Genomic DNA, 7,192 nt, shown 5'->3' with positions numbered 1-7,192 from the left:
GAATAAAAATTAAAACAATAACAACAACAAATCATGGGATTGTACAACACAAATAGTGAACCCTAAGGTAAACCATGGACTATTGTTAATAGTACAATTATAAAAATGCACTTTCATTAGTTGTAACAAATGTACCACACTAATGCAAACGTTAATAATAGGGAAGTATATGGGAACCCTGTATTTCATGCACGATTTTTCTGTAAATCCACAACTTCTCTAATTAAAAAAGAAACAAACATATGGATGATGAACTGTGGTCAATATCTGTTGTTTTATATATTTTAGACAGCTTATTTTCATAAATAGGAAGCCCTCACTATCCGATATCTACTGGGAGTAAGTATAGTTCACTTATATAAAGGACAAGTCCACATGCCCCTTTATGAACACAAGAGGAGATCAATTTCCTTCTTCCTTGCCAAAGCACTGTTCAAGTTTGCTAATACTGCCATTTTGCAAAATATTAGAAATGGATTGGCTTTTATAAAGGGAGTTTCTTTGGTTACAAAGTTACAGTCTTATGGCCATGCAAATGTCCAAACAAAGCCATCAACAGTAGGGTAACTTCACTGAAGAACACCGATGGCATCTGGAAAACCTGTCAGCTGGGAAGGCACATGGCTGGCATCTGCTTGCTCCTAGGTTGCATTTCAAAATGGCATTGTCCAAAATGTCTCTCTAAGCTGCAGCTGCTCTGAGTCAGTCTGTTCATGAGCTCTTTTATAGGACTCCAGTGAACTAATCAAGACACACACTAAATGGGCGGGGCCACACCTCCATGGAAATGATGTAATCACAGTTATTACCCACAGTTGGGTGGGTTACATCTCCATGGAAACAACTTAATTCAAACATTCCAACCATATCAACAGTAATGTCTGCCCCCACAAGATTGCTTTAAAGAACATGGTGTTTTGGGAAACATAATGCATCCAAACCAGCACACACTCCTTTTTATAAAGACAATTGAAAACTCAGTTAGAGATAACATTTACACTGAATTTAGCCCTGAGAAAGGGGCTAGGATTGGGAGAAGGGAGAGCCTAACATTTCTCTAGGCTCTCTTTGGCTATGTTTAAAGAATAACAAGCATTGGTCAGTGTTTTAGTTTGCTAATGCTGTCGGGATGCAAAACACCAGAAATGGATTGGCTTTTATAAAAGGGGGTTTATTTGGTTACACAGTTACAGTCTTAAGACCATAAAGTATCCAAGGGAATGCATCCACAATTGGATACCTTCACTGGAGGGTGTCCAATGGCATCCGGAAAACCTCTTTTAACTGGGAAGGCACGTGGCTGGCATCTGTTCCAAAGTTCTGGTTTCAAAATGACTTTCTCCCAGGATGTTCCTTTCTAGGCCACAGCTCCTCTTCAAAATGTCACTCTCAGTTACTCTTGGGGCTTTGGTCCTCTCTTGGCTTCTCCAGAGCAAGAGTCTGCTTTTAATGGCCATCTTCAAAATGTCTGACATCTGCAGCTCCTCTCTCAGCTCCTGCGCATCCTTCTAAGGGTCCCTCTTTCCTGTAGCAAGCTTGCTCCTTCTATCTGAGCTTATATAGTGCTCCAGTAAACTAATCAAGGCCCTTGCTGAATGGGCAGGGCCACACCTCCATGGAAATTATCCAGTGAAAGATCTCACCCTCAGTTGAGTGATCACATCTCCATGGAAAATCCAATCAACAGTCTCCAACCCAATCAACTCCAATAGTTTCCTGCCCACACAAGACTGCATCAAAGATAATGACATCCAAACCAATACAGTCAGGAAGTGGGAGTAAGATCTGGTGAAGAGTTAGCTTTGTAGAACTCAGGTGAGAGCCAATAGAAGCTTGGAACCGGGAGGAAGCTGTGGGGATTTTTGTTCTGTTTTGTTTTGTTTTGTTGGAGATTTTAAAAATACTTTATTTAATTAAAGTTAAACATACAAAACTAAAATTAACAGCCTAAAAATCACCCTCTTCCATTAACAGGAAGACCCTTTTCTATGCATGTATTTGGCTTAAACTCAACCCAGGATAATAGTGATATTCACATACACCAACAAAAGCTGACAACTTGATCTAGTTCACAAAAAGCATAAAGTCAGCTACAGGAACATAATACACAGGGAAATTATGATCAGATTAATGCACAAGAAATACAGTCAATTTTTAAACAACGAAAATGTTCAGCATTCTTGTTCATTAATTTAGCCTTGCTTTTTTTTGTTTTTTGTTTTTTTTTGTTTGTTTTTTTACAAAGATAGTATCTACACTGTGTACAGGGCTATATATTAGCTTTCTGCTTTCCCTTATAAACATTACACATCCAAAAAGTGCTACCACTACCATAAGTGAAAAATCAACACAGGAAGAAAGCAAATATCAAAAAAGGAAAAAAAAAAAAAAAAAAGAAAAAGAAAAAGAAAGAAATGAAAAGGAAAAGGTAGCTGGCCTTAAACATGGTTTCTTACATAAAACTAAAAGCTTAATGAAAATAATAAAAGCTGGATCAATTTTAGAGATGGCCTAATAGGCTTAGGAAAGAAAGTTATTGAAAGAAAAGCTTCAAAACAAACTACCATTTACAAATCCACCTATATTTAGGCTTAATTGGACAACAGCTAGGTTTACATTGAAGGTAAGAAAAAAAGAAAAGATTTCTTTAGCAAGTTGGTGTTCTGTTTTGATGTTCCAATGAATTGCTAGAATTTGTGACAAGTTCAAAGCATCTGAAAATTCCAAATTATGACATTACAAAAAGTACATAACTATCAGTTAAGTGGGGGCCCAATATTAGGAAGTTCAATAAATCATCTGAGTGGTATATTTAAGCGGCATCTGTCTAGAAAAGTTGCTTTATTTCAACAAAAGTTGAGGGAATTGTGGTAGTGAGGAAAAAATGTAAATGAACAGCAGTTATCAAATGCAATTTCTTCAAGGTTCATTCTATTGAAGTCAAACAATGATCACAGTGTCATTTTACAAGTAATTTACCTTTAGAAACATATAAGGATAAAAAGGTAAATATAAAGCCCAACTTAACCTGGCCTGTTTTGTTTTTAGGATAGGCTCTGTTGTTGAATTCTTGCCATTTAACCTTTGGCCCTCTCTTTCCTGCTCAAGTTCTTTTATTCTCTGAGCTTTTTTTTTCAAAGCTTTCTTCTTTTTATATTTATGCTGCTGGGCAATCATTTCTTTTTTTGACATGGGTTTGTTGCCACAGTCCTCCTTTGCCTTCCTTCTTTCTTCTGTAGGCTTAAGTTTCAACAGTGCAGTCACTTCAGCATTGCATAGCCAGAAAAGGTGTTTGCAGCAGGGCCATTTTCTTCATCTATCTCCTCAATCTCCTCTTCGTAACAATGTTCATCTTCACTCCAGCTTGCCACACACTTGTCTCCTACTTTCCATGAATGACTGAGCTTGAGTAGAAGCAAAACTGTCTGAACTTGCAAGAGTTTCAGAAGATTGAGTTGAAAGAAGGTCTTTGGTTAGTTCTATAACTTCCTGTAAATTTTTTTTCAATTTTAGCAAATCTTTGTTTTCTCCATTTCCAGATAATGCAGCATGAACTTACTGGAGCTAAGCTTTGCAGATTGCCAGCTACTTTGCTAGATCCCCTGACATCTTGTGTGGGGTTAGGGAAGGGATGCCGGGAAGGGGTCGGGGTGACTAAGCCCAGCGGTGAGAAATCTACTTGGTGACAACAAGGACACTCGGTCTGAAATGGAAGAAATCGGTTGGCAATGAGGATGGGGGTAAGAAAGCCTAGTGCTAGAGGGAGGAAAAGACAGAGGATTTTGATAAGTAAGAAAATTCTAGATAATTTTTGAAGGTCAGATCAGCAAGATTGAATGTGAAATGTGAAAGAAAAATAAGTAAACAATAAACTGTTACTGAATGCCTCTGGATATAACAGGAGGATGCTATTTCTTGGGAAAATAATCTAAAATGGAGACTCTTTATAAAGGGTTTCCCCGTAGAAGTCAAATTAATAAAATTAAAATAGAATAAAAACACTAAGAGTGCAGAAGGCATAAGATTAAAAATATAAGCAAGCTCAGTATTAGCAGGAAAAGTTGGGCACTAAAATGTGACTCCCTGTTTCAAAATTCTATCCAAGCCAAGCTTGGTCTATAGGATAAAAGAACCAAGGATGAAAGTTTCAGTATTCAATGACCAACAGTTAAGTATGTTAAAAATAGTTGCCTCTATTATTTCTATTATGAGTGTACATTCAGGGTATTTTTCACTTGATATCAATTATATAACTTTGTTAGATCATAATCAAGGCATACATAAAACACACACACACACAGACATACATACACACACACATTAAAGTTATACCCTAAATGTCATTACCCATTTCTTTGTTCATAAAGTTCCTTACTTTTTTGGTTTCATGGACTCTTCTTGTTTTCTGGAAGCTTCTTCTCAATCTCTTGGGGTTACTCTGTCTCTGATTCACACACACACTTTTGATCTGCAGGGTTTCATTGGAGATTCTCTTCCATGATGGTGAAGATTATGTCTATTTTAAATACTAACCTTTGCTAATGCTTCCTATGTATTAGGTTCTCAATAAATATTTGTTGAATAAATGAAGGAGTGAATACTGCAATGATTTGCAAAATGGCATGTGTAGGTGGAGAAAGATCACAGTGAATCTCTGAAAGTGGTTTTATAGACTACACATGGTCTTGGTAAATGATGTGCCACACTCCCACTGTCACCCTTCTACCCCCTTTCATGAACCAGGAGTGGGGCACACATGCAGCCTGCCAGGGTGACTACAAAGTCTCTGGTTGGGCGCTACCATTTACCCCCACGGCTTCAACTGCCACCCATGTGCAGAAGACATCCAAATCTCCATCTCTAACCCACACCTCTCTTTTCAGCACCATTCCTCTGCATTCATACCTATCCTCTGGGTTGAATTATTAATTAAATGATGTAAGCAGCCTCTACAATGATCCCCAACTCCAGGTTTACTCATTCTTGGGCAGTGACCTCCAACACTGTCTCAAGATTGGTGTTTGTGATCAGTGGTGTGTAGCAGGTGTGATGGTATGTCATTTATGAGATTAGGATATACAAAAATGGCAGGTCTTCTCTTGGATTCTCCCTTCCTGCCTCTCTTCCTCTCTGATCACTAGCTCTAGAAAAAGTCATGTTGAAATAGCCCTATGAAGAGGCCCATTTGGTGAGGAACTAAAGCCTCTTGCTAATGGCTTTGAGTGACCTCAGAGTCCATCCTCTTTGAGAAGTGCAGAACTTGCCCACAGTTTGATGGCAACCTCAGGAGATCCTGAGCCAGAACTACCCAGCCAAGCCACTCTGGGATCCCTTATCTTCATAAACCATATGAATTTATAAATACCAATTGTTTAAAGCTGATAAAATTTGGAGTGTTTTTTGTTTAACATAACAATAGATAACAAACATAACATGTAACACTCCTGTCCCCCAACACTAGCCCCTTTCTCAGGGCTGGATTCAATTTAAATTTTATCTCTTGTTGTAGTTTTTGATTGTCTTTATGGGAAAGGGATGCTTTGGTGAGGCAGAAGGAAATCAGTCTCCCCTCGTGTACATAAAGGGGCATGTGGTCCTATCCTTTATATATTTTACTTCCAGTAAATAGGCTGAAGTCTTCCTATTTATGCAAATAAGCTATCTCAAATATATAAAACAGCATATTTTGACCCCAATTCATCATCATTATATTAGTATTATTCTATTTTTTATTATTCTATTTTATTTTATTCTATTTTATTATTATATTTTTTTTATTAGAGAAGTTGTAGGTTTAAGTGGCCAAAGTTAAATTTACTCCATCGAGCCCCAAACCTGCTCCTCTTCTCATGTTCCCCACACCACTGAACAGAGCTACTATCAGCTCAGTGATCCTAAAATATTCTTTCTCCCTCAATTTACCCTGTTTAATCAAACTGTTGAGTATAATACATTTCTCCTTCTTTTGTTTTCTTTAATCTCTTTATCCCCTCTTCCATTGTCTTATGTCCAGGACTCAACCATGTGACATACCACTTGGATTTTGTCATATTAATATTTCAGAACTCAGTGCACTATGTTAAATACCTGGATGATATTCTTCCTCACAGGTTTTCATCCTTGTCCTTTTTTTAATAACTACCTTTCTAAATTTCAAATGCACTTTGCATGGTATTTCTGTGAATTGTCAAGTATGAAATTCTGAAAAATATAAAAATTAGACTAATCTTGTTTTCAATTGTACCTTATATTTGCACAACATTCTATAGCATACACAATGCTTTGGGCATATTGTTAATATAAAACTCAATAAAATCTTAAGTATTAAGCAGGTTTTATTAAATATATATTATAGTTCATTCGGCTAAGCTTCAGAGAGGTTTTAGACAGAAGTTACATAAAAAGGAAAACTCTTGCTGTAACGCAGGGCATCAACTGTTTCTCTAGGTAAAACCTCCAAGCCTGTCACTTTATCTCTTCTTTTCAGACCCTTTGTGCTTTCTACCTGAATCAGGAGGGACTTGATATTTTGGATTAATTCCTATATACTGACATTGCCTCACTGTGGAATTGAATCGTGGTTTATCTGCCACGTGCTTCAAATCAGTTTCTCTTTCTAAACTCAGTCCATGATTCATTCTGCGGACCCCAGATCATATCAGACCACCCTACACAAAATCCCATAATTTATAGAAAAAGAGTTCCTGGGAGCATTGCACCTTACTATATTCATGGTGCCATTCATTTATTCAAACATGCTTCCTCAAAAAGATTCTCACAGCAATGCCTCCACAATAGTTGTGTGCATGGATTTTTTAGAAGATTTTAATTCCTTCCTTACCACATAACTTGCCTGAGAATTTAAGATTTTCTCCAAAGGTGTTGACCAAGCCCACGGTCCAGATGTCAGCCCCACTGAAGCCTGGGCTGAAACTCAAAATCTCCCCACACTTCTACTTGGAAAAAGCTCTGAGATACTCGGATGTATGTGAAAAGTCAGTACCCAGCTCAGGTGGCTCATCTCGGTAGGATTCTGCTTTTACTTACATGTGTAGGATGCTTCACTTGGGGCCAAGTTTTCTCCATATGAAGAAGGCTGTATAAATTAATAGTCAATAATATAGCTTGGTTCATTGCCCAGTACCACAGCTTCCTAGCCTCCTGAATTTAGGCAAATAACCTAATCTTTCAG

General features: G+C 37.6%; 1 pseudogene; it reads right to left on the bottom strand.

The window, feature by feature from the left end:
- Positions 1–2,959: 2,959 nt before the first annotated feature.
- LOC119512833 lies at positions 2,960–3,609 on the bottom strand (annotated as a pseudogene).
- Between the last annotated feature and the right edge of the window lie 3,583 nt (positions 3,610–7,192).

This window comes from Choloepus didactylus, chromosome 17 (assembly GCF_015220235.1).
Source record: "Choloepus didactylus isolate mChoDid1 chromosome 17, mChoDid1.pri, whole genome shotgun sequence".
Taxonomy (NCBI): domain Eukaryota; kingdom Metazoa; phylum Chordata; class Mammalia; order Pilosa; family Megalonychidae; genus Choloepus; species Choloepus didactylus.
Note: the sequence above shows the minus strand (reverse complement) of the source record. Positions and strands in the feature narration are given on the sequence as shown.